Source organism: Panthera leo, chromosome B1, assembly GCF_018350215.1.
Source record: "Panthera leo isolate Ple1 chromosome B1, P.leo_Ple1_pat1.1, whole genome shotgun sequence".
Taxonomy (NCBI): Eukaryota; Metazoa; Chordata; class Mammalia; order Carnivora; family Felidae; genus Panthera; species Panthera leo.
The window spans coordinates 31,280,935-31,290,599 of NC_056682.1; positions in this window are offsets into that span (position 1 = coordinate 31,280,935).

The window sequence follows — 9,665 nt, forward strand, 5'->3', positions numbered from 1 at the left end:
TTCCATGGCTCAAACATTCTTAATTTGCAGGCTCTTTTGTTTTTTAATGTTTATTTATTTTTGAGAGACAGAGTGTGAGTGGGAGGGGCAGAGAGAGAGGGGGACACAGAATCCGAAGCAGGCTCCAGGCTCTGAGCTGTCGGCACAGAGCCCGACACGGGGCTTGGCCTCACAAACCATGTGACCATGACCCGAGCCGAAGTCAGATGTTCAACCAACTGGGCCACCCAGGTGACCTTCTTTGCAGGTTCTTTAGCCGAGTTTTCAGCGACCTCCTCCATTTGACTTCAAGTTTCCGACAGAGGGCTAGATCATCTGACTCAGACCCAAGTACAGTCAGTACATCGTAACCGATTTCAGCGTGTGCCAGAAAATATTAAACGTAACAGAATTCTTGACTGCAAGCCACAGAAATCAACTCTCCCAAACTTGAGATTTATTGAGAGACTATCAGCAGGCTCAGAGGATTGACCTCCAAGATGATCTTTTGGGAGTCCAGTAGGTATCACCTCTATTTACGATGTGGATTTTGAGATTGGGACTCCAAAGTCTGGAGTCTCGTCATAGTTCAACTACATACGGCTGTGCGGTCTTCATTTAACTTCTCTGAGACTCAAGTTGTTCATCTTTAAAATGTGACTGACTCCTGGTCTCCTGATCTCTCAGGATTGTGAGGAGGGTCTCCGGCAGAAGGAGATAGTTTACATCCCTCAGTGCCCGAGTCTCCCTCCTCCAAGGGGGCCAAAGATCTGGTCAACACAGGGTCCCTACAATGGCAACTCTGAATGATCAAAGCCCCAAAGCTGGCATTTGCGATGTTGCCAGTAGTTTTTGCATTTTGTGGTGAAAAACAACATTGTCTTGAAAACAGAGCTTCTCTTTGTTCTGGAAGAGACCACTTTGTGAGAGCTGCGTAGTTATGCAGATGTGTCTGTCTATAGATGCGAGAAATCACTCACGTGGAGGTGATCCAGGCTCCGTGGGTTAAGTGTTCTATTCAGTAAGTTCACCTGGGTTCTTTTTTTATGTTTTTATTTATTTATTTTGAGAGAGAGAGAACGCGCGCACATACGGACGGGGGAGGGACAGAGAGAGAATCCCAAGCAGGTTCCACGCTGTCAGCACAGAGCCCGACCAGTGCTCAACCTTACAGCTGAGATCACGACCTGAGCCAAAACCAAGAGTCGGACGCTTAAGCGACTGAGCCACCCAGGAGCCCCTCACTCGGGTTCTTTGGGCGCATAACCATGCTTACATCTGTTACATATAAAAAGATGTTCCTTAAATGTTTATTTTGACTCTCTAATCCTTAAAAAAAAAATTATTCTTTGCTCTTGAGGGAATGTGGGTGTTATTTTTCTTCCAGGCATTTGCTTACCAACAATGAGGCCCTGTGCCCGGAATGCAAAATATAAACTCGGTCTCCTCGGGAGGAAAGACTGTAGAAGGGCCTGCATGGAAACTGGTGCCAGGCGCCCTGAAGCACGCTGTTGGTTTTACGTGCAAGTAATTGTTTAGAAGAAAGTAATCCACGCTTCGAGAAATCTTTGCTGTGGTTGCCTTACCTGGGCCGTGGGAGTGGGATGAGGGTCCAGGTGTTCCCTGAGGGTCTATGTCTCCAGTAGTCCGTAAACCTGCAGAGCAGTTAGCCTGGGGCAGTTAGGGACGCCCTGGGCCTGAACTCTGAGCTGTGGAGACGCTGCAGATGTGGGCCCCCTAAGCCAGGCCTGCCAAGGAGCAGGTTCTTGTCAGCACTTTCATTAGCCCTGACCCCGCCGTCAAGTGGTGCACGAAGGCACAGCTTGGGCGCGGTTGTGCTGGGGGGAAACAGGGAGAGCGTCCCTCCTTCCAGAGGCCAGAGCGTGGGTGTCCATGGTGGTCCCAGAGACAGGGTTTCCCGGGGGAAGAAGTGAGGCAGCAGCGTGGAGGCCCCATGAGGAGCCGGGGCAACGAGACACTGATTCTAGACACTTGCCGTCAGCGCCCTGGGAAACCCTCAGACATAGTCAGGGAGGCGGGGATCCACATTTTCAGAGGATAACGTTTCCAGAAAGTACGTCAGTGTGTGAAACGTTTATATAATCCCATTTGATAGACTCAGGATGATGAGACTACAGAGGTGTGAACACGAGGGCTGGCACTGAGCATTTAATAGTCTTCCTCACATTTGAATCTGACACGACCCTATGACATAGTACTGCTAGTCTCATTTCACAGCTGAAGAAACTGAAGTTTGGTGATGTGAAATTATTTGCACACCGTCACATGCCTGCTAAAGGGAACAGTTGGGACTCGAACTTGGACACGCTTAACACCGAAGTCTGTGCCCCTAACCACTGTGCTCAACTGCATGCTGGAGTGAGCCACTCTTCGAAGGCTCCCGGGATACCACAGAGACTTGGCCAAAGACTGGTCAAGTAAGTCAAAGAGGGAAATTGTGACAGTCTGTCACAACTGAAGGGAAAAACCTCGGGCACTGAGATCCATGGAGTCGGGGCTCAGAGAGCTGGGGGTTGAACACGCTGCAGGAGACACGAGCAAACAGGGTGTTGTTCTGGGAAATTACCTAGACCAGCCATTGTCCTGAGCCATTCTATGTGCGGCCCTCTTCCTGTCGGGATGGGACAGAGACTTTCCTGGGTTGGCAAGGATAGCCCTTGTGATGATTCATTTTATGTGTCAATTTGAGTGAACTAGGGGACGTTCAGATATTTGGTTAAACGTTATTCTGAGTTATGTCTATGAGGGGGTCTCCAGAAAAGAAACTGGTTAGAGAAGATTGCCCTCCCCAGTGTGGTTAGGATTCATCCGATCCATCGAGGGTCCAAATAGAACAAAAAAGCAGAGGAAGGGAGAATTTACTCCCTCTGTCTGACTGCATGAGCTGGACATTGATCTCCTCTTGTGATCTGACTGGGGCTTTCACCAATGGCTTCCCTGGTTCTCAGAGTCAGACGCAAATATACCACCTGCTTTCCTGGGTCCAAGGTTTGAAGACAGCAGAGCATGGGACTTCTCAGTCTCCACAATAACATGAGCCGATTCTTCACAATAAATCTCTTTGTTTCTCTCTCTCTCACTCTGTGTGTGTGTGTGTGTATGTGTGTGTGTGTGTGTGTATGTATCTTCATCCTCTTGGTTCTGTATTTTCGGAGAACCCAAATACAGGCTTACAGGTGATTTGGGTCATTCTTGAATGTGGATGTAGGCTTCCATGGGCCTTGATCTTGAAGCTGGGCAGGTATCCTATTGACTGAATGGACCTGGCTATAACAGAACTTGACCCTGTTCACGCTTCTATTTCTTTTCTTTTCTTTTTTAATGTTTTTATTTATTTTTGAGACAGAGAGAGACGGAGCATGAATGGGGGAGGGTCAGAGAGAGAGGGAGACACAGAATCTGAAGCAGGCTCCAGGCTCTGAGCTGTCAGCACAGAGCTCGATGCGGGGCTCGAACTCATGGACCATGAGATCATGACCTGAGCCAAAGTCGGAAGCTTAACCAACTGAGCCACCCAGGCGCCCCATCACGCTTCTATTTCTAAACAGATTTTGCTATTTCTGTAGACAAACAAGCCTTTATCCTTTTAAAATTCATATGTAAGTATGGGCAAATAGACCTGGGAGTGTCAATTCATACACGCTAAAGAATGATTTGGCAAATCTATATGAAAATTGAAAACATGATTGCTTGAGACCAAACAATTCCACTTCTACACATTTATTCTACAAAGTCATACTAGTGAACAAAGCTGTATTTACAGAGATGCTTATGGCAGCACATTTTTATTTAACTGTTTACTGTTAAAATGTGCATTACTATTTGCAATAAGGAAGGACCTTCTAATTTATTAACAAGAGACTAGTTAAGAGGTGCCTGGGTGGCTCAGTCGGTTAGGCGCCTGACTTCAGCTCAGGTCATGATCTCACGGTTCATGGGTTCCAGCCCCACATCTGGCTCTGTGCTGACAGCTCGGAGCCTGGAGCCTGCTTTCGATTCTGTGTGTCCCTCTCTCTCTGCCCCTCCCCCACTCATGCTCTGTCTCTCTGTATCTCAAAAATAAATAAACATCAAAAAACTTTAAAAAAAATAAGAGACTAGTTAAATAATTATGCTACATCTATCCTGTACATGATATGTAACTATTTTAGCCCGGGGACACCTGGGTGGCTCAGTCAGTTAAGCGTCTGACTGTCTAACTTCGGCTCAGTTCATGATCCCGCAGTTTGCGGGTTCAAGCCCCGCATCGGGCTCTGTGCTGACAGCTCAGAGCCTGGAGCCTGCTTCTGATTCTGTGTCTCCCTCTCTCTCTGCCCCTCCCCCACTCATGCTCTGTCTCTCTCTGTCTCAGAAATAAACATTAAAAAAATTTTTTTAAACGTGTTATCAAGGGTGTTATGGATATTTTTATTTATGCACTCCTATATTGCTTAAATTTTTGAAATGAGCACATAACTTTTATAATAAATTAAAATATTTAACCTCTTTAAAAGAAAAAACAAAACAAAACAAAGACTTTGATCACTTTGGGTCATTCCCTACAGTCTTCTTCGCCAGAAATTCTGTCTACTATTCAGTACTCCCCACTTGAGGCATTTCGGAAATGTAAGGTTGATTGGTTGGTCGGTTAGTTGGTTGAATAATTGATCTATTAGGCTTGAGCTCTCACGATCACTGGGAGTGGCATTTCCTGGGTAGGAGCCAAGGATTGCCAATATCTTGCAATCCATGAGAGATTTCTGCACCAAACGTCAAAAGTGCCTGTGCTGACAAACTCCAAATCCTGCTTTAGAACATCAGACCCATTTCTTCCTACTCTGGCCTTTGGTCTGAGTCCTTTACCACTATCAGCCATGGACATGCAGAGCTGCTTCTTGATGTACAGGAGCACAGATCTTGGAGAGGAGGAAAAACACTAAAGACCCGGGCTCCTGAACTAACCCTGTATCTGCCCAGACCTACCATTGTCAGTGGGGCAGTGGCTAAGCTGCCCAGCAGATCCCTGGCATCCCTACAGCATGTGATCGGCTCTCACTAAAGCAATCCAGATGATGGCAACCATTTCGATTGTTGCATCACCCAGCACTTGCCCATTATGATGACTGAGAAGTAAATGAATTAAAAATCACCTGGGTGGCTCAGGTGGTTAAACAACTGACTCTTGATATCAGCTCAGGTCGTGATCTCGAGATCTTGAGATGAAGCCCCGCGTTGGGCCCCACGCTAAGCATGGAGCCTGCTTGGGATTCTCACTCTGTCCCTCCCCCACCTCTGAAATAAATAAATAAACGTTAAAAACAATCATCCGGCCTGAACTTCCGTCCAATGGGAAACTCACACACAGAAAAGAAGAAAATGTATTTTTTAATGGACCAGCAATAATACACTAAGAGCCCTTTGACCTCAAATATAGAATCTCAGGACAGGAAATCAGGACTTTTAAGCCAATCAGCTCCCAGCCCTCATAACCTCTTGTTGAAAACCACAATTTGTTTTCAAGAAAACAGTGCCCATAACATACTCTGTTATCAATCGACTAGTATCCCCGTTGCCAAAAAGCTTCTGCAGTCTCAGGTCTGCAGTCTGGCTATTTTTAGGTGAACCCAACACCATAACATCACTGTCTCCCTTGATGCATTTCACAAAACCAAAAGAGGCAGTCGCATTAAATTACAAAGCTTAATTTTCTCATTCCTGGCCTCCTGGCATTACCCCGAGACGCTTCTACTTCCATTAGGGAATACTCAATTATAAATTCAACTCAAAAATACATTTGCATATGGCCTGGTGGACGCTGATGAGCTCCAGGGGCTTCCTCAAAATGACCCGCCCCTCGGGTCTGAATGTCAACGCTCTCCCAGGTGCTGCCTGAGGACAGGGTTAGATAGCAACAGGGGAACGTGCACTGAAGAGACAGAACAGGGGGGACATGGCCCAAAGGAGGCAGGCAATCCTTACTTCACAACTAGCTCCTAAAGGAGGGAGGTGGAGGCTATCACTCCTCCAGGGGACCTCTTTCCTGAACCCCTGACACAGAAGAATGGGTAAAACACCCCATAAGCTTTATCCCCAAAGGTGTCTGAGATTATCGCCCCCACGCCCTGGGGCGAAGTGGCACACAATGCCTTAATGAGAGCCTCGCTGTTGCAATAGTCCTAGTTCAGTGACAATCTCACAAAGAAGTGCCACCAAAACAACGACGCAGGCTTCATCGTTGGCTGGAAAGTCTGTTTTTGCCTAGGGACAGCTGGCGGCAATCGTAATTTACTCATTTGGACCGAATGAATGGTGTCTTATTTCCTCCCCTCTGTGCAAACCCTCAAGTATGGACTTTAGAGGAGGCAGAGTTCTTGAATGTCATCCGATGCTGCTCTTTGCCAAGAAAGTCTTGCTCCCTATTTTTAAGCTCCTAGAACAATCCCATTTTAGGGCATTTTTTTTTTAATCTGGACGAGGTTTGGGATAATTTGCATCACCTGTTTTCCTTTAAAAATGATTTCTCGGGGCGCCTGGGTTGGCTCAGTCGGTTGAGCCTCCGACTTCGGCTCAGGTCATGATCGGGCGGTTTGTGAGTTCGAGCCCCGTGTCGGGCTCTGTGCTGACAGCTCAGAGCCCGGAGCCTGCTTCAGATTCTGTGTCTCCCTCTCACTGACCCTCCCCCGTTCATGCTCTCTCTCTCTCTGTCTCAAAAATAAATAAACATTAAAAAAAATTTTTTTAATAAAATAAAAAACAAACATGATTTCTCGTTTTCCCACACTGGGAGGCCCTTCTGGATTCCATGTTGGAATATTCTTGAGTCTCTGCTCATTCAGTTAAGAAGGAAGCAGCCTTCATGCTTATTGAAGGAACCAGCTACAGAGACTTTGTCAGTGATTTCAACCTTGGCAGTACATTAGAATCACATGCAAAGCTTTTTAAAACCCCAGTGCTCCAAAAATGACATACATTTGATTCCATTTACATGATGTTCTTGAAGAGAGGTGCGTGGGAGGGGCTTTAGGGACAAAGAACAGATCCATGGTTGCCAGGGTCTGAGCCTGGGGGGAGAGGAGGGGGGTCTAGCCTCAAAGTATGTACAAGGACAATTTGGGAGGTGTTAGAATTAGTCTGTACCCTGATTGTGATGGGTGTTACGCGACTCTATTTTACATGTGTTAAACTCATAGACATGTACATCAGAAAAAGAAAAAAGTGAATACTACTATATATATTTTATTTTAAATCCCAATGTCCAGGCCATATCCAGGCTAATTAAATCTGAACTTCTGGGTGGGATCCAAGCATCCATATTTTTTAGAGCTCCCAGGGGTTTCCAGTGTGCAGTCAAGGTTAAGAAACACTGGTCTATGGGAGTAATGTGTCTTTGACATGGAAAGCTGCTGTTTTGCTAGCAGCAAATTCCCTACTTCCCAGGGGAATTCTGTCACTTGGGACCCACTTGTCACACTCTGGGGTGTAAAGTAGGTTTTTGCACTTCAATTCTCACAGAGACACTTTTCCTTATGATTAGCGTGGATTTCTGTCTCTAGGACTCCTGCTCACTGCCCCCAAATAGTCCCACTAGACATAGAAGAGACTGAGATGTTGTGTTTGAGGGCTATTTCACCATCACTCTGGTCCCCTCTCCTCCCCCAGACACAGAAGGTAAAATATGTTAAAAATTGGCACATGTGATCACAGACAGGCAAGAGTTTTATGATAGTGAATTTTATACAACAACTTGACTGGACCATGGGCTGCCCAAACATTATTCTAGGTGTTTCTCTGAAGGGGGTTTTGGATGAGATTAACATTTAAATCAGTAGACTGTGTAAAGCCTATTGTTTCTGTGATGTGGGTGGGCCTCATCCAATCCCTTGAAGGCTTGAATGGAATGGAACACAAAGGCCAACTCTTTCATGAGTAAGAAAGAATTCTTCCCGCCAGCCTGTCTTCAAACTGGGACAATGGCTGTTTCCTGCCCTCAGGCTGGAACTCAACTATCAGCTTGTCAGTCTGTTGACCTGTTGAACTAGAACTACACCCTCAGCTAGCTCCCTTGGTTCTCAGGTCTTCAGACTTGGACTAGATTTACACATCCGCTCTCCTGTGTCTCCATCCTGCTGACTCACTCTGCAGATGCTGGGACGTGTCAGCCTCTGGAATTGTGGGAGCCAATTCCTTATAATTAAATAAATAAATAGAGAAATAAATGTATATTAATATGTGTATACGTACATGTGTGTACGTACATATGTATATGTATTTGTATACATATATATGTATGTATATGTATTTGTATACATATACATATACATATACATATACATATACATATACACAGACATTCTATTCTATTGGTTCCACTTCTCTGGAGAACTCAGATTTCTTAAAATTCATATCCACTGGCCAAGTAAGCCCAGACTACTCCAGTTTAAAGGTAACATAAAGTAGGGGCAGCTGGGTAACTCAGTCAGTTAAGCGGACTCTTGATTTCAGCTCAGGTCATGATCTCACGGTTCATGACATTGAGTCCTACATTGGGCTCTGCGCTGAAGGTGTGCAGACTGCTTGGGATGCTCTCTCTCTCTCTCAAAATAAATAAATAAAAACTTTAAAAAAAAATACAATAAATAAAATAAAAAATAAAGGTACCAAGAAGCCACTGACATGACCGTTCTAGAAATACCATAGAACACTTACATGCCCTATCCATCACGCACTTCTGTTCCGAGACACCACCTCAGGTGCTCGGAACGTGGACCTCACTTCCTGCCACTGCCTCACCGATCACCACTCCAAAATGAAGAGCAGCAAGGAGAGGAAGGAAGAGCTTTCACTGCCTTTTCCTAGAATAGGTGAAGATGTCCTCCTTGGAACAAACTCAGAAAGGTTGGTTCAAGCAGATCTTTGATTATTGCTTCCATTCCAGTTGTTTCGTTTCCTCCTTGGGAATACCTGAAATTCTGAGGTTGGCTCTCTTTGCTATCTTCAGTAGCTATTATCCAGCCCACATCATCTTGGTTAAAAGTCCTTGTATTTTTCCTCTGCATTCTTAGAGGTGATTATATATTTGCGCTCTACCTCGGTGGGCCCATCACTTTCTGCCCACCCTTCAGTTTACTGCCATCAGTGGGGATAGCCACTCGGCTGTTGCATTTTTAATTGCTTTGCAATGGTTCCTTAATTTACTCCACTCTCTCCTTGTCTCATTCTGCTATATATTCACAGAGATAGTTTCCCCTGTTGTAAAGTCCTAACCCTTCATTATTTACGCTGGGTCTTCCTGCATCCTGTTGTGCCAATGTTCCCTGGAATGTTCTTGTCCTTCTGCAGTAAGTTGTTTCAGACTTTACTCTTCATCTGAATATTCAGAAAGAGGTTCCTTCTCCTTTCTTTTGCGGGAGATTTCATAAGCCCTGTGATGAAATGTTTTCCGTTGGCTTATTCAATAAAGAGAAGATATCCATCTGGATTCAATGTTTACTGAAATTCAAGGTGTGTGGACTGTCCTTGGCCCTGAACCCTCTCCACGAGGGTGCTGACTGAATTTTATTCTCTTTATATGCAGCTGGAGAGGAGTGGATATTTCAGCTCCTGGATCAATGTTCATGTCTAGGAAGCTTTTACCTGATGTGATTCCGTTAAGCTAAAATGAAATCAAATTTTTCAGGTATTTCCAG